At 45.4% G+C, this 18,645-nt stretch overlaps 1 pseudogene; it reads right to left on the bottom strand.

Annotated features, from left to right (window-relative positions):
* Nucleotides 1-1,450: 1,450 nt before the first annotated feature.
* LOC123397305 overlaps nt 1,451-18,645 on the bottom strand; it is a 39,228-nt pseudogene continuing 22,033 nt past the window's right edge.

The raw sequence follows: 18,645 nt of genomic DNA, 5'->3' as shown, positions 1-18,645 counted from the left end.
TTGTCTCTTTCGTGAGCTCCTTCTCCGATCGAGGACACGGTGGGGTTATGTCTAACGTAAGTAGGTGTTCAGGATCATTCATTTGATCATCAGAAGTTCGCGTCCACTATGCGTAGATCACCCCCTCTTTATTCTTGTACTCGTAAGTTAGCCACTAAATAAATGCTTAGTTGCTTGTTGTTGCCTTACCACTTAACCATACCTCACCCATTAAGCTTTGCTAGTCTTGATACCTTTGGAAATGAGATTGCTGAGTCCCTGCGGCTCACAGATTACTACAACACTAGTTGCAGGTACAGGTAAAATGGTTACTTGACACGAGCGCGTTGATTGTCCCTTTGGAGTTTCTTCTTCTTCTTCATCGATCTAGGATGGGTTCCAAGCCGGCAACCTGGGATAGCAAGGATGGACGTCGTTCTTTTATCGTTTGCTTTCGTCCGTAGACGGACCTTGCACTTCTTCATGATGATTGCATGTATTGTACTATTGTGACTCTGATGTCCTATGGCAAGTGTAAGCCAATTTCATATATCTCTTTTTTCAGTACATGTACTTGTAACGATATCCATTCTTGCGAAACGCTGAGATGCGCTTCTATCCCTGTCGAGGCCCTCGTGTCGAAATAAGGATAGGATCGCATTTTGGGCGTTACAATATACTCCCAAGAAGTTCGAATATCCCATAAAGTACCATCCAATCGCATACACTTTGAATAGCAATGGTGGCTAAACATGTTGAGACTAAGCATCATGCACCGGAAGGCCATGACGTCACTTACCATGCTTGTTAGTTAGATAATTTGGAACAAGTGAAATGCGAGAGCCTCTAGAAACAAATCGACACCTTCATTGTACTACCTGCGTCCAGATTTATTGGGCCCTTTAACAATACAATCGTTGTCCTGTTTTATTAGACCGTTTCCCTGGGTCATTGTTTCCACTGATTAAGGTATATCAACTTCCAACCGCCACAACGGGAGAGGCCGGCTGCATGCAAGCATTTGTTTCAGTACTAATTCCCTTTTCATTGCACTAGGGGCTCGGGCCGCCAATGGCGGGCCTCCTAAGTGCATGCTTGTAGCACACTTGCCTTGCTGATGTGCCTCATTGCGCCTCCCATGTGCCATTTTCATACACAATTGAGAAGCACCCAAGCTATGAGCTAGGATTTGTTTTCTCATCTCCAAATAGACTCAAATAAGCTAGCAAACAATCAACTAATCATAGGATTGTTCGATGTGGTACCATGTTTCAAAGTACATATGCATCACATCTTGCATAACCCAACTCCATGCATTAACAAATAAATAAGGAGAAGGAGGCCTCGGTAAGGCCATGATTACATAGAGCATGACTCCACACATGAAGATGAGAAACACCAGACACTATTTTTCTGCTGCCTTCTCCCATTTCCTTATCTCTCGGCCACCATATCTGCGATGGCAAAAACCTCAAGCACCACCATATGGCCTGCAATGTGAATGTGATTACAACCAAAGCTAGTGCAAGATAAAAAAAAAGTAAAAAATAAGAAGGTAAATTGTTGCTTCCGACGGGAAATGAATGTGCACTGATACATATCAATTCAACATATAGTATGTTATATCTCCTCATATTATCAAAGTAAAAAATTTAATTTGGAAACTAAATCTTCATTTCATTAAGCATTATAACATCTCCTCAAACTGTAGATACATGTCCATGAAAAATATCCAAATAAATATTTAAGCAGCAAATCCATCAAACTGCAATTAAAAGGGGACACATAAAAGGATCTCATCCTCGCTAAGAAGCAGGTTCGAAGTCTTGATGTTGTTCATCATGAAAACCTCACCCGAGTTGCCTCCATGTGGCATAATAATGCCCAAAAAGTCTATCTACAGTTGTTGTGTGTCATCTTAGGGTGTGCCCAACGCTATGCCCACCTCGGTCACCGACAATTTTTACTTAAGTCAAAAGAAATTCATCTGTTATGCATCAAGGTGTAAATGGACTAACCGCGTACAACTTAAAACAGGTTCTCACTTTCATGGTACTTCTTTTATCACGGTTTAAAAGATACGGTTAAATTTACGTGCATTTTCACAATAAACAAAGTTTATGGTGCATTGCATTTACTCCTAACAGCTAATTAGTACTCTGGTGTACTACTTCTATATGCATGTGTAGTGTGAATGCTATTTTTCAGTTCATCTCATAACCAATCAATAACCACCTAGGTTCCAGACAATTTGCAAACACGTCTTCTAAACTATGATGGAGGGAGTAAGAAATAAATATTGATGCCTTTAATTTGTACTACTCCCTTAATGAAATTTCTAAAAAGACTGATATTTAAGAACGGAGGGAGTACATCACAATATCACGGTACATATACGGCAAGTTGTTCTGCTTTGTACACAGCAAAAGGACAGTTAGTCATGCCGCATAATTAGGAGAGATAATCATCGCAAACTAAAGTTATGATGACTGTTGGGTCCCTGCTGCCATTCTACCTATCTATCAACTCTGTAACCTGCAACTTATCATCGCTCAAGCACCCGAGGTACGCACCTCCTGCTGGACTTCCCAATGGAAGGTAGTTGCCAGGTCAGGACCCCACGGTGCAACTCGTCCCCGTAGGCGAAGAGATGCTCGCCATTACCGCAAGGTACGATTGCCGATTTGCACATGCGCACTTCGCTTACGTTGGAGTGGCTTGTGCTGCCCTCGGCAAATGATGTGCTGCATGTCCTTGTGTTACGGTGTGTTGACCCGGTTTTCCCGCACCATATTGCGTCGGCGTTTGTGATAGGTACACTTGAGAGGGAGCAGCGTCTCCTGATCAGTAATCATCCTTGGGCCGGTAGGAGGCCACCAACAGATCGCTTGATAGAGGGGAACACTCAAGAGAGAAGCAGGCGCGTTGGTTATCAACCTCTAGCAAAAGCTTCAGACTGAGAAAAACAGATGACAACATACAAGAGAACCAAAACCTATCCGCGGGTTGACAAAGTTGCAAAGGCAGTTCTAGGCGAACAACAATCGATATCAATAATGACAAGAAGCTCCTAGTATTAATGCTTTAGAGCCATCCCTATGTCATATACGTGCTTTGATTGCCATCAGCATCCCACATCCAAGGCCTATAGCAGAAGCCGAAAGACCCTTTCTGGAGCCGCTGTTATCAGTGATAAAGTGGAGTGTATGGACCAGATGTTTAGATAGCCCCGCCATGGAATGCAAGGGTCTTGAAGACTGAAGAGTATCAAATACCAAAAGCATGCCATCCTACAGAACACAACAAGGACATTCATGTAAAGGGTAACTTGTAACAAGAACGCAACAAGAGTTTTTTAAAGGGTATCAACATTCAATATGCTTAAGATCAGGATATGTTGAACCTAAAAGCCAGCATAAACACGACCAAGCAGGAACCTGCAAGGTAGTGTGATAAAGCATTAGGTCATGAATGTCATTATCTGAAATTTGTTCGCCTAATCTGCCCATTCAAAATACAAAACATTAGAGTAGGTGTTGCAGATTTGAAAGGTCAGATGATTACCAGTAAATTACATTTCAGAACAACACTGTCGGTCGTCAGGCTGGATTCAAATATAAGGCTTAGTGTTGAAAAGAAATAATGATAAAACAAACTTAGAGGCGATAGTAAAACAGATGAACCACCATAAAAATTCAAGACAAACCTAAAGAGTGAGAGCCTTTTGTTAGATTGATCTCTTCTCCAATGGGCCCAACGGCCCATTGGAACCTTGACTCACCCCCTAATCGGGGGCGTCCAGCCCAAGCAAGGCTGGTGGGCCCCTGTCGCGCAACGCTATATAGAGGAGGTGGGGACCATGTCACATGACACGAGGTTCGCAGTCGTCACTGTGTCCCCACTCCTAACCCTAATCCGATCTAGAGGGTAGCGCTGAAGCGATGGGAAGCTCACCACCGCCGCTACCACATCTCTCTCCTTCCCCACCGACTTCACCACCTCACGATGGACACCGGAGGGAGCTCATCGAGTACGGGATAAGGTAATAAACCACTACTACTACCGAACTCATCTAGACTAGAAGATCCACGGGATCTATCAATGGTATCATGAGCCACTAGGCATTAGATGTGTTTTCTGTTGAAAGATGTACAGAAAAGTTCCCCCCCCCCATTAAGAACCATAGAAGAGGGCAAAGAACAAGATGGAAAAGCAAAAGAAAATGAAAGTCACCGGATTTCCATCCGGCAAAAAGCGCCACCTCGGCCGCACCCGTTCCCCTCGATCCCCACACGCATCGGTAAGCCGAGGTGTGGGGAAGAAGAACACCACCCCTCATCGAGGCAAAGAATCTACCCCTTCGGGGGCAAAGCACAAGTCAGATGGGATAGGAAAAAGCAAAAAAAAAGGCAGAGAGACCAACTCCTCCGGGGGCAAAGAAAACCCACCCCAACCGGGGCAAAGGGCACCACCACCGCGCCTTTGACGGTGGCGCGTTCATCTTGAAGGTGCTCATGCGCGCCAGCAAAGGAACGAAGATGATGCCGCGGATCCTCTCTGTCACGGGAAAGGAAGAAGAGGGAGAGGGAGACCCCGCTCAGCCGCTTGATAGCGACGCGCTCACGTCAGGTGTTCGCGCACACTGGCAAGAGGGAGAGGGAGGACTCTGTTCCTCGGGCTCTTCGGCGGGGCAGGGCAGCCGCTGCACGACAGAGTCGCTCGGGCACCGCGAGACCAGCAGCGAGAGCGGAAAGCAGCGGAGGAGAAAGGGGCTGGCTGCGCAGCAGCGTGGTGGCCCTCGTGGCCGCCGCCGATGGCCGGGGCTCGCAACCCACTCGGACTGCTCGGGGACAGAGCCACTCGAGCCGCTAGGGGAGGAGCCAAGAGCGAGCGGCGCACGAGGGGGAAAATGGGGCGAGGGTTTTTGGCTGGGGGCAGCCTGCCACGGTTTTCTTCAACCGAGAAAGAAGGACCATCGTCCGATCGAAACGGACGGCTAGGATTGAAACCCTAGCTCGTGTGCGGGCCAGCAGGCCGAAAGTGGAGGCGGTCGGGCCTTTGGGCCAAAGGCGGGAGCTTGGCCGGCCCAGGCCGAGAATAAAGAGGGCCCAAGTCGGGGCGAGGCCGACTGGTAGGCCGAGAGCGCCCGGGAGCCCTTGTCGGGCCACGCCGTCTCGGGCCTAGAAAGGCTCTGGCCGCTTTTATCTTTAAAAGGAGTTTTTGTTTTCTGTCCAATTTTTGGGCAGATTCAAAATGTTTTTTCTGATAATTTTTTTAGAAATAGAAAAGTTTCTGGAAAAATTAAAGATAATTTCAAAAAAAGAAAAGTTTATGTAAAGTAGAAAAATAGTCTTTTCTATACATAATTTCCTTGTAAGATTATGTTTAGAAAATAGAAAAGGAAAAAGCATGTTTATGCAAAGTAAATAAAAGGTCTCTGCAGAATAAAAGAGAAAAAAATTATGCAAAGAAAAATAAATGTTTCTGAAAATAAATAGAGTTTTTTCAAAAAAAGAAAAGTTCATGGATTTTATAAAAGGAAAATAAAGTTCATGAATTTTTTTATTTTTAACAGAATATTTTTCTGTAAAGTGCATGAATTTTCTATTCACGTTTTTCCGCTGCAAAGTAAAAGTTTAATCCTCCAATTAAATTGGAACCAAGGGGAAAATTTAATTGGAAGAATTGTTCTTGGCAATGTTTTTCCCTGTGGGTAAAATAATATTCAGATAGTTTCCGCTGTGACAAAAGAAAGATGTTTGTTTTAAAGTTAAAATATGGTATTGTTGTTTTCTGACCAACGTTAATGACAACAGTAGTATAATTTTATGAGTCATCATATGTTCAAAGCTTAAATCTCTCATAAATTTTGTATCAAAGTGATCAACTTTTAGAGGACAGATAAAGATCAAGAAATGCTCGCGAGCTAGAGAAATGTATATTTCTTGGTCCTTCTACAATAAAGTTGACGATGATGATTATTTCTTACCAAAAGTTGTTCAATAGAAATACGATCATCACATTATTTATGAGTTATATGCATTATTTCCATCTATGTCCAAGGGTGATATGGAATTAATGTAGAAAGATGATGTTTTATTCTAATTCTGCCAAAGGGTGATTTAGAATATAAAAGAAAGTTTTAAAAGGTTTAATGTGCATAATTTTAACCAGACCAACGTAGGGTTATTTTTTATGCTCATTATTGTTGTTTATTGGCTAAGTTTTCTCAGACTAAAAGTTTTTCAAGCTTTCATTCGTGAAAGCAAATGGCTGGGTACTTGTGACCGGAAAGATGAACAAGAAAGGTCATAACTTGAGGGAGTATGTTCTCTCTAAAGAATGGCTTCAAAAGAAAAGAACTCTTGGATATTAATTCAAGAAAAGAAAAGAGATAGATTATTGAGAGTCTTGGTTGACGAATGTCTTTCATGTACTCTCTATGAAGAAGTTTTTTTTCAGTCAACATGATTGAGATGAAACAAGCAACATGCATGTTTAATTTGACCAACGTTGGATCAAGCATGTGTGTCAAAGATAATTCAGATTTATTTCTGAATTTGATGAGTGAATTTGGTGTCAAAAGAGCCAATTTTGGCATTTATGTCCCTTACGGGGAATTACCCGCATAGAGGGAAAAGATGATTGTGATAAAACCTGCATGACGGTACAAGTCTGGGAAAATACCTGTGTAACTAGGTAAAGTTGACACAGTATTATGTCAAAAATCCTGTATGGCGGGAGAAATTTTGGCAAAGGACTTATCATGTATGACAGGAGAAAGATATGATGACTCATGTGCGGTTAATGTGTCCCACTATGGGAGAAAAGTATGGAGTAGCTATTATGCTTTCCTAATATCGACCGTACACCTTATGTATAATGGTCATTAAGCACTCAATAAATCCAAAGAGGATAAAAGTTATAGAGGAACCTAAAGATAAGAATGATATGCAAGTGTGACTTGCAAAAGTGCTAATTATAAAGAACTCTGTTGAGTTTCTAGAATGAAATGAGGAAAAAGTACTCCCATACTAGTTAATAGATAACTTCATTTTGCATGAAGTAATAAGATGAATGAACTAGATAATTGAAGTTTCCTCAAATCACAAGAGTTATGAATGGTTTTTGAAATTGTGGCAGAAAAGTTCTTGCCACATTTCGAGGGGGAGAAAGAGATATGAAATACATTGTATTTCATGACTCCCCTGCACTTTAGATGATGTGATGCACATCATGCGTCTAAAGTGATCCATCAATGAAGAATGTGATTGTTTAATGAAGAATGTGATTGTCAAGGGGAGTACGACAATCATAATCATACCCCTAAAGAAGAGAAATAGTTGTATTTCTGGATCTTTTATAGTTCCGAAAGCAGACTAACGAATACAACAATGGTGCTTGAAGTGCCATAAAGAAGAAAGTTTTAACAGAATAAACCCAAATAATAAAGTTGAAAGATACGCCATTTTTTTAGTGAAGATGGAGTAATCAGGGGGAGCATGTTGTATGACCTATACAACACATGTTGTTAGCTCTATAAAGGATGAATGAGTTAACATGGATCTAGTGATACAGGTCCCTGTAAAACGTACCGCCTCTTGGAAATGGGCGACTATAGAATTAATTTGCCTCTTTGGCAATGACAGAGCAACGACAACCCCATATTAAAGAAGTCTTTTATGGACTAGAGCAAGTCTCTGGATGGTGGCATCTGGAGTTAACAGAATCAGATGTTATTTTGGGTTAAAGAAAATGAGAGGACAATTGTATTCATGCAAATTCATAGAATGGGAAATTCGTTTCCTAATTCCTATGCATGTGAATGACGTCCTACTTGCTAGTGGTGATGTCAATCTACTGCAGGAGGAGAAAAGAAGTTCTTGTCCTCAAAATTCAAAAGAGTATTCTCGGTAGAGTGTCTCTCGTTATAAGTATCGAGATTCACTAAGAAAAGAATAAAATGGGGTATTAGGAATGTCGCATGGACATGCTAAGAAAGATCTCTAAAGCATGCATGCGAGAAAACCTACACATGTTCTTATAGTCAAGGGTCATGGAACTGGAAACTATGGTGTTCCAAAAGTTGATAAGAAAATATTGTAAACGGATATGGTACCATATGCTTCAGCTGTTGGAAGCTCGATATATTACCCTGACACAGTTCACGTATATATCCGGGTTGTTTTGGCAATGTCCAGTCCATATATAGATCAATCGACTGGAGTCAAAGCTATCGGCCTCATGCTGAAAGAAATAAGTGCTCTCAAAAGATTGTGAGTACGAAGACATGACTTGTGAAATGTATAGCGAAATCCACAATTGTTACTAACTTTCATACTTGGAGTTTTGTGTGGAAAATCTCCAAACGAATGAAACAATTATCATCAATGTGATGCAATGATATGTTATAGCTTGATATGAGGCCGAGGGACAGGAAAAATGGTTAAGGAGACCTTTACCCGGAGTTGATAATGGTTGACAATAGGATAACCGTTTTAAGTTTTTCGCTCCTATGACAACGAGTCAAGTGTTGATGCCAAACACACTGATACAGAGTTATGTGTTGTAAAGGAGAAAGTCCGGAATTATGTAGAAATGCTTGAAGCATAAAAGCAACAGACAAGTGCTTGAATATCTGCTTATTAAAGGCTTACCGCCCAGTGTGTTCGGAGAACACACAGTCGACATGGGTTTTATGGTGTAGTCTAAAATTTCTAGACAATAAAGGGCCCAAGGTTAAAGAATTTGTTTCAAAAACAGAGAGGTACATTGTGGTTGTCTGATTCTATCGACAATTGAGTTGTGACGATGAAACATGCCCTATGTATTGATCTGTTACGAAACGAGTAAATTTAAAAGTATATGATGAGATCAAGGGGAAGAATGTTAGATTGATCTCTTCTCCAATGGGCCCAACGGCCCTTGGAACCTTGACTCACGCCCTGATCGGGGGCGTCCAGCCCAAGCAAGGCTGGTGGGCCCCTGTTGTGGAACGCTATATAGAGGAGGTTGCTGCTAGCAGTCCCCGGCAACAACACTAGAGAAATGTTGTTGACGTGTCCCTGACTTGATGCCTCCGCGGCAACAGAGCCAGAACTGCTCCCAGTTGCTCAACAATTAGCAATTGTCTTGCAATGGTCCACCAGCGCGTGGGTTCGCGGCAGTTTTCGAGGGTAGAGTATTCGACCCAAATTTGTTGGTTCGCCCGAGAGGAAGTGAAAGGGTACTCTCAAGTATTAGGAGCTGAATGTGTCAGATTCAACCACACCTGAAAGATTAGTATGTGCAAGCAAAGTATCAGCAGCAAAGTAGTATGATAACAACGGTGTCAGAAACGATCTGTTGACGGCAGACTATTCCTAACGGTCGTATCAATGCCGCCAGAAGTTGACCGTGGACGGAGAATATTCTTTCCCGTCAACGGCGCGAGAAAAAGTATTGTAGCGGGTAGTAGCAGTGTAACGAGTATCAGGAGTGGCAAGGAACAGCAGTAGTGACATCAGTAGCAAGTAGCAACAGCAGAGCAAGTAACAGCAGCAGAGCAAAACAAGTAACAACAGCAGAGCAAAACAAGTAACAACAGCAGTGGGACAAACTCGTGGGCAATGGGTCGGTGATTCGTTTGGATGACATTCATCATGCAACAGTTATAACACGGAGAGATATGTGGCTAGCTCCCGTTCGTCAATGTGATGTAGGCATGCATTTCGTGTGTAGTCATACGTGCTTAGGGAAAAGAACTTGCATGAAATCTATTGTCCATCCATCCCGTGGCAGCGGGATCCAAAAGGATACTACGGGATATTAAGGTTCTCCTTTTAATAAAGAACCGGAACAACGCATTAGCACTTGGTGAACACATGAACTCCTCAAACTATGGTCATCACCGGGAGTGGTTCCGGTTATTGTCACTCCGGGGTTGCCGGGTCATAACACATAGTAGGTAACTACAACTTGCAAGATCGGATCTAAACCACACATATATTGGTGACAACATAATAATTTCAGATCTGAAATCATGGCACTCGGGCCCTAGTGACAAGCATTAAGCCTGGCAAAGTAGTAGAAACATCAATCTCAGAACATAGTGGATACTAGGGATCAATCCCCGTCAAAACCAACTCGATTACATGATAGATCTCATCCTACTCATCACCGCCCAGCGAGCCTACGAATAGATTACTCATGAACGATGAAGAGCTTCATGGAATTGGAGAGGGAAGAAGGTTGATGATGACGATGGCGACGATTTCCCCTCTCCGGAGCCCAAAACGGACTCCAGATCTGTTATCTAGATGAAGAACAAGATGTGGCGGTGCCTCCATATCGCAAACGTGATGAAATCTTCTCTTCTGATTTTTTTCTGGGCGAAAGTGAATTTATAGAGCTGGAGATGGGGGCGGCAGACCCACGTGGGCCCCACAAGCTTGGTTGCCGCAGCCAGGGGGGCCGCGGCAACAGGGCTTGTGGCCCACTAGCCCATCCCCTCCGGTGGATCTTTGCGCAGGTATTTTTCATATTTTCCAGAAATATTCTCCGTAAATTTTCAGGACGTTCCGAGAACTTTCATTTCTGCACAAAAATAACACCATGGCAATTCTGCTGAAAACAGCGTCAGTCCAGGTTAGTTCCATTCAAATCATGCAAATTAGAGTCCAAAACAAGGGAAAAGAGTTTGGACAAGTAGATACGATGGAGACGTATCAACTCCCCCAAGCTTAAAACCTTGCTTGTCCTGAAGCAACTCAATTGACAAACTGAAAGAGAAAGAAAAACTTTGACAAACTCTGTTTGATCTTGTTGTTGCAACTATGTCTAACTCGTAACCAGAATTTTAGCAAGATCACAAGTTAACCACATAAGCAAGTGACACAAAGGTCTCACGGTAAACTAATATCAATGAAATAATCAACTAGCGAGAAAATAATAATGAGTTTCAGATGCCAACAATTCAATTAAAACAAGCATGAAGCAATATGAATAGGTGGTATCTCACTAGCTCTTTCTGAGACCGCAAAACATATATGTAGAGCACTTTCAAAGATCAAGGGCTGAATAAACATTGTAATTCATAGCAACGAAGATCCAGTCATAGTCATACTCAATATCAATCAAAAGAAAAGCATAAAAATGACAGAGGTGCTCTCTAATTGGTGCTTATATAAGAAGAGGATGACTCAACAGGAAAATAAATAGACAGGCCCTTCGCAGAGGGAAGCATTGATTTGCAGAGGTGCCAGAGCTCAAGCTTTGAAAACAGAGATAATAATTTTGGGTGGCATGCTTTCATTGTCAACGCAATGACCAAGAGTTCTCAATATCTTCCACGCTACTCATTCTATAGGCGGTTCCCAAACAGAAAAGTAAAGGTTTAACTCCCCCACCACCAATCAATCACACTCCACGGCTAGCCGAATCCTCAAGTACCGTCCATACTAACATCAATCCGGGGGGAGTCTTGTTTTACAGTTATGTTTTCAATTTAAGCGTGAAACTAGGCATTCCAATTACCGGCCCCTTTCTTGTGAATGACAGTGAATAAACACATGTCGAGGATAACACTTGTCGTGGTTTTGTCACGGCAGATGTCCTCGTGAAAGGACTTAGTATGGGAACCATCGCACTTTGGTGGCGACTCAAAGGGGTTGAACAGGAGGAACGCGGCGGGTTACCCAGGTTCGGCCCCTCGCGTGGAGGTAATAGCCTACGTCCTGCTTGGCGTGTATTGATGTGGATTCGATTACAAGAAAGGCGTAACTCGCCTTACCTAGCACTCGATGATTTCTAACCTAACTATCCCTCTTCAAACTCGCCTTTATATAGAGGTCGAGGCTTTAGGGTTTACAAGAGTCCCTTCCTCTTTACAAATCGTGACCACCGCGGCCTCTGAGTCGCCGTCTTGCAAAACCCAGAGACCTTCCACAAATCACAACCATCTTGCGGCCTTAAACCGCCCAGGCTGAGGCCCAAATGAGTCAAAGGATGAACCGCCTTACTAGTAACCCGGCCCATATTGGGCGGGTCACTTAATAAGCAATATCCCCAACATTAGGCCCCAAATTGACTTGAATCTTCATGCCAATGCTTCTGTTTTAGTTGAACGTGATTCACTCCTTTGCGTTCCTCCATACGCCAGAAATTTTAACTCGCCAACTGGTACCGGAAAAAGTCTTTGAGCCGCCAATGCATTTCCCGTCAGCACTTTCCTTAGCCCTCGATTTTCGGGAAATTTAACACAATCCCAACGGATCTTTTAGTGCATCATTATCCCAAAATTTTCGGACGTCATCATGGCGAATCTTTTATTCCCAAGCGGTTCCCGCTCACGGCGCCTCGATTCCAGCGCCCGTCCTGATAAATAGGCGGAAGGGACAGGGCTGACACTGGCCACCTACCAGTCTCGTCAGTCCCCCCCCCCATTATCGCAACAGAAAACCGCACCGCTTCCCGAGGGTTTCGCCGCCGGCCGCAAACTCCGCCCTCGTCCGAAGAACTCCAGTGCTGCCCGCAAGCCGTCGCCGTTCGAGGAGCTCCGGCGCCGCCCGCAAGCCGTCACCGTTGCCAGGCTCCGCCGCCGCCGAGGGTCCCTTCATTCTCCGGGACCCCTGCGCTTCTCCAACAGCCTCCATCACCGCCGATCTTCTTCGACCAAGATCTTCAGGTTAGGCCACTGTTTCCCCTTCTTTAAGGGTAGATTTATTTCTTGTTCATGCTTCCGCCATTGCCATGCTTCCGCCATTGCCATAGTTCCGAAGCCCTTCGCTCGCAACCATCTATTACCCTCGAACTGATTAGTCCGAGCGCCATTAGGGCACCCAGTGCCTTGAATAGTCTTATCCATCTGTGCTCTTGCGAATTTTCTAAATACACTAGTTTCTTCAAACATGAGGCACCACCCTGATCACACATCGTTCATGTTTTAGCCATGTCCGCAAGTTTTTATATCTGTTCAACAGATCCATTCCTCATTCACTGTTTGTAAAAAGCTGTTTGGAAACTTCGTCCTTCCCTTAGTGTTTCGGAAAGAATAAATTTCACCACCCACAGTAACATCGCTTCTGAGAATAGCCCTGCTCCGATAAGTCGCCACATCAGCCCAACCCGGCCTCCTAGTCCGGCGGGTTAAGCAAGAGCTGATCCCGATTCACATAGTAAATGTTCGAGACATGTAATACCATATTCTTACCTATTTGTAGCATGGGTGCCGTTTTCAAGAGCGATTGGCTTCCTACCAAAGTCGATGATGCTGTTTTGGCGAATTACGTGAAAGCGGGCTGCTTGGATCCTCAAGACGTCATTGGATGGCGCACCGGGTTAGGAGAAGACCTCCCCAACCCCAAGGAAGGGGAGATAGTAGTTTTTGTGGAACACTTGGAACGGGGTTTTAAGCCGCCCGGATCTAAATTCCTTAGGGACGCTCTGAACTTCATGAATGTCCGATTCCAGGATTTGGGACCCAATTCCATAAGCAACCTAAGTCAATTCCAAGTCCTTTGCGAAGCTTATTTGCGAATCGAGCCTTCCGTCCCTCTGTTTTGGTACTTTTTCCACTTGAATCGCCAGACGGAATTCCACAATGGCCCCAGTTTGGAACTTGGCGGGGTCAACGTCCAGCGTCGCAGGGACAGTCTGTTTCCTTCACTCACTATGCCTAGCCACCCCAAAGGCTGGGGTGAATCTTGGTTTTATTGCAAAGAAACATCCCCTGCCGGCGAGAACAAACTTCTGGGCTACAGGCCAACCCGCCTTCCGGTCAATTTTAAACTCCCTGACAAGCTCACCGAGGAAGAAGAGTCGGACTTCATCCCAATTATGTCCGTACTGAGATCCTTGACGAACAACGGTCTCACCGGGGTTGACCTGATCCGCTGCTGGGTCGAATGGCGGATCCTTCCTCTGAGCCGCCGAGATGGTCTGATGTGCGAATTTGACGGCACTCTGGATCATCCCCAATGCTACTTCCACACAGCATTAACGGAAAAAGACATCGTCACCATCATCAGGAAGCTGACCGGCGAACCTACAGCAAAATGCGGCCAAATCGGCCTTAAGCCCTTCTGCAAGATTAACCCGGCACCCAAGGTAACCAAAGCTAACTCGCCCTCAACTTTTTATTCCATCTGTTTTACTGCCATCATGACTTCATGCCATATTCCTTTCCAGAAAGGCGACAAGTTCTGGTCTAGGAGACCTAAGAAACAAGCCATGAAGAGTTCTAAGCCGCCTTCCAAGAAAAACAAGGGCAAAGGTAAATCTACTGCGGCCGAGCCATCTGAAGTCGACGAATCTCAAGCTGGCGACGCACTCTCAGAGGTACCAATCCGTCCTCTTTTTCACTCGCCACCTATCACCTTTTAACTTTTATTTATATCTCTCACTCCTCTGGTAACAGAATGAAGATAACAGAAGCCAAGAGGACTCCATCGAGGTAATTTCCGTCTCCTCTGATTCATCTCCTTCCTCGCCTAAGCCGGTCCGACGAATATGTGGGAAAGTCCCCTTCTCACATCCAGATGCCCATTTGGACCCAAATTTCTTATTGAAGAGAACACAGCACGCCTCGAACCGGAAAACGCGAAGTCACTCCGGCGATCTAATACCTGGCTTGCCAACAACGAACAAAAGAAAACCAAGCGAGGTACCTCCTTTTTTTTATTTGAGCAACCATTGTTCGTGCTGCTTTTGGGTCACAGTCATAACCCGCCTGTATTATCGATGTATAAATTCTGCAGGATTCTCCCCCTACCTCTGGCGACTCAGTGATGTCGACCCTTCCACCAATGATCCGAGTCCCGGGGTAAGTTTCTTGCCCTGATCCTTGAGAATAGCACTCTTTTTAATTTTTTAACACACCTATCTCTTTCGTTAGGGCACAAGCCAAAAAGAGGAAGACCAGTGGATCAATCCCTGACGCCACTTCTGAGCTTCCAAGGAAAGCTACTCCGACTCAAGAAGATCCGAGTCAAGACGAGCCGACAATTCAAGCGGACCTTCCTGAGTCGCCCATAGGATCAACGGATGTCCCTAGATCACCGATCGTAATGGCGACAGCTGATGACCCAGATGCTGTAGTCATTACTGGTTCTCTTTTCTCCAAGCCGGCAGCGACAATCCTCTCCAAACATATAGCATCCCCTTCTCCATCAATTCTCGAGTCTGGGCCTTCCAAGGCGAAACTTTCTGACTATGCAGGTCTGGAGTTTAAAGAACTCTGTTCTGGCTTCGCAAGTCGCCTGGAAGCGAGTTATGAGATGGAAAAGAATCTGCTAAAAATGTCAAATAACAAGCATGAGGTAAACTTTTATACTCTATACTATCTCCATTAACCCCCAATGGGCCGGCTCATCAGTAAAAGGATGAGCCGGGTCTTGATTTCTGTATAATCTTTCTTGAGAATTATACATTAGCCCCCAAGTGTCAGGGGTATTGCCTTGCAATATTGATGAGACTTGTCTTTGTTTTAAATTTTGAACAGGAAAGCCTTGCCCAGACCGTACTGGCCCTGGGCGACTTAAGGAGAAACTTGTCTGGTCAACAAGATGCCCGAACTCAGTCGGAAGACAAATATAAGTTGGCTCTGGTTGAACTAGAAAAGCTCAAAGCCGAGTTAGAAAGAACTCAGGCTGACCAAAACGCGGCTTTGAAGAGAGCCGAAAAAGCAGAAGCAAAGCTAGCGACTGTCCAACAGGAGCTATCCGGCTTAAAGCGCCATATCTCCAACATGACACAAGCCATCTTTGGTAAGCTTCACCTAACTCTCCAACCTTATCCTCTTCCTTGGGCAAATTCCTTAATGTTAACTTACCGGTTATCAAATCCCAGGCTCGAGAGTCGCCAATCTGCAAGACGACTGTGTGTTGATGCTGAAGGCGATCTATACGCTGACGGAACAGCTGTACACAGGCAGTGTGCTGACCGTCAAAGCCGTAATAGGTGCAAAAGAGCCCATCACTTCCATCAAGAAGGTGCTTGGATATCTATCCACACTTCCTCCCCAGATCGGCGAGTTAACCCGGTCAGCCGCCCGGAAGGGTGTCCTGACGGCTCTAAGTCACTGCTTGGCGTACGCTCCGGAAATTAATTTGGAAGAAGTAGCTGCCGGCTTCCCTCAGCTTAAAGATGACGGCTCGGAGTTCGTGGAAGAAGACTACCAGAAGGTTGTCAAAGATTCTCGGCTGGCCGCAACTCAACTCGCCGCCAGCCTTGACTTAACAAAATATCAGGTGGCTTACGATGGTAAGAATAAGAAAATCAGCCCGCCAACCTTCATGGTGACCAACATAATCCCTCGGCGACCCAAGAACCCCTTCGACTGGGAAGCAGACCTGGCATCCATCTTGACCGATGAAGATGATTTTGCTTCTTTGTCCAAGTGCAATTGGGTCTTGGGCGATTTACAAATCGAAGCCGGTCAAAGCTCGCGCCAAGATTTAGGGAAGTAGACCTTTCTCGAATTTGGCCCATGAACCATGTAATAGTTAATACTATCTTTTGATGACCCCTTCTGCCAAAAAAGACAACCTCATACCGCTTTTGAAGCGGTTTGAAATATTTGATCCGCCTTTATAAAAATCTTCTGCAATGCTTAATCCGCCAAGGACAGACCTCTGAACATATCATCTGGGAAGATAAAAGACACTGCAAGTAGTTTCAAAAAACATGCAGAGGATAGAAAAAACCTCCAAGTTCAAACCTTAACACCAGTAATGCAGGTTTCGTCGGCTCATACGGTCGCGACAGGGGGAGGCGAGTCAGAAAGCTCGTGCACCCACCCCTAATGCAGGTTTCGTCGGCTCATACGGTCGCGACAGGGGGAGGCGAGTCAGAAAGCTCGTGCACCCACCCTTAATGCAGGTTTCGTCGGCTCATACGGTCGCGACAGGGGGAGGCGAGTCAGAAAGCTCGTGCACCCACCCTTAATGCAGGTTTCGTCGGCTCATACGGTCGCGACAGGGGGAGGCGAGTCAGAAAGCTCGTGCACCCACCCTTAATGCAGGTTTCGTCGGCTCATACGGTCGCGACAGGGGGAGGCGAGTCAGAAAGCTCGTGCACCCACCCTTAATACAGGTTTCGTCGGCTCATACGGTCGCGACAGGGGGAGGCGAGTCAGAAAGCTCGTGCACCCACCCTTAATGCAGGTTTCGTCGGCTCATACGGTCGCGACAGGGGGAGGCGAGTCAGAAAGCTCGTGCACCCACCCTTAATGCAGGTTTCGTCGGCTCATACGGTCACGACAGGGGGAGGCGAGTCAAAAAGCTCGTGCACCCACCCTAAATGCAGGTTTCGTCGGCTCATACGGTCGCGACAGGGGGAGGCGAGTCAAAAAGCTCGTGCACCCACCCTAAATGCATGTTCTGTCGGCTCATAAGGTCGCGACAGGGGGAGGCGAGTCAAAAAGCTCGTGCACCCACCCTAAATGCAGGTTTCGTCGGCTCATACGGTCGCGACAGGGGGAGGCGAGTCAAAAAGCTCGTGCACCCACCCTAAATGCATGTTCTGTCGGCTCATAAGGTCGCAACAGGATGACACAAATTGCTCTTTTTTAAGGAAGAAGCCCCCAAGTCGGGGAACATTTTATTACTTCATAATGAAACTGAAAAACTTACAAAGCATGGAGTTTTTAAGAACTCAAGTGTAGTAAGGCCGCAAATGGGCAATATTCCAAGGGCGAGTTGACTCAGCCTCCGTAGTCGGTCGATCAGGCCAAAGATCCATCAAGTAGTAAGAGCCATTGCGGAGGTTCTTGCTGACGACGAAAGGCCCTTCCCAAGGGGGCGAGAGCTTGTGCATGCCTGCCCGATCTTGTATCAGACGAAGTACCAAGTCGCCCTCCTGGAAAGCCCGACTCTTAACCCGGCGACTATGATAACACCGCAGATCTTGCCGATAGATAGCTGAACGAGCCGCCGCTAAGTCACGCGCCTCTTCCAAGGCATCCAAGGAATCCTGACGCGCCAACTCATTATCTTGCTCCACATATGCGGCGACTTTAAGAGAATCATGTCTTATGTCGGTAGGAAGGACAGCTTCTGCTCCATAGACCAAAAAGAAAGGCGTGAACCCCGTGGATCGATTCGGGGTGGTCCGGATGCTCCATAATACCGAAGGTAGTTCCTCAACCCAACACCCTGGAGTTCTTTCCAGGGGAACCATGAGGCGAGGTTTAATCCCTCGTAGGACTTCCTGATTCGCCCGCTCTGCTTGCCCGTTTGACTGCGGGTGAGCAACTGTAGAAATATCAAGCCGGATATGTTCACGGCGACAAAAATCCAGCATCACTCCTTGGGACAAGTTAGTACCATTGTCCGTGATAATACTGTGTGGATATCCAAAACGGAAAATCAGCTTTTTCAGAAACTTGACCGCAGTCTCCGCATCGCAAGCCCCAACAGGTTCCGCCTCAATCCATTTAGTGAACTTATCAACCGCCACCAATAAGTGAGTTTTCTTGTTGGAGGACATCTTAAAGGGACCGACCATGTCCAGCCCCCAGACCGCGAAAGGCCAAGTAATGGGAATCATCCTCAATTCTTGAGCCGGCACATGAGCCTGTCTCCCATATCGTTGGCACCCCTCACACCGCCGTACTATATCTTCTGCATCTGCGTGAGCCGTCAACTAGAAGAAACCATGTCGAAAGGCTTTTGATACCAAAGAACGTGA

Source organism: Hordeum vulgare, chromosome 1H, assembly GCF_904849725.1.
Source record: "Hordeum vulgare subsp. vulgare chromosome 1H, MorexV3_pseudomolecules_assembly, whole genome shotgun sequence".
Taxonomy (NCBI): Eukaryota; Viridiplantae; Streptophyta; class Magnoliopsida; order Poales; family Poaceae; genus Hordeum; species Hordeum vulgare.
Note: the sequence above shows the minus strand (reverse complement) of the source record. Positions and strands in the feature narration are given on the sequence as shown.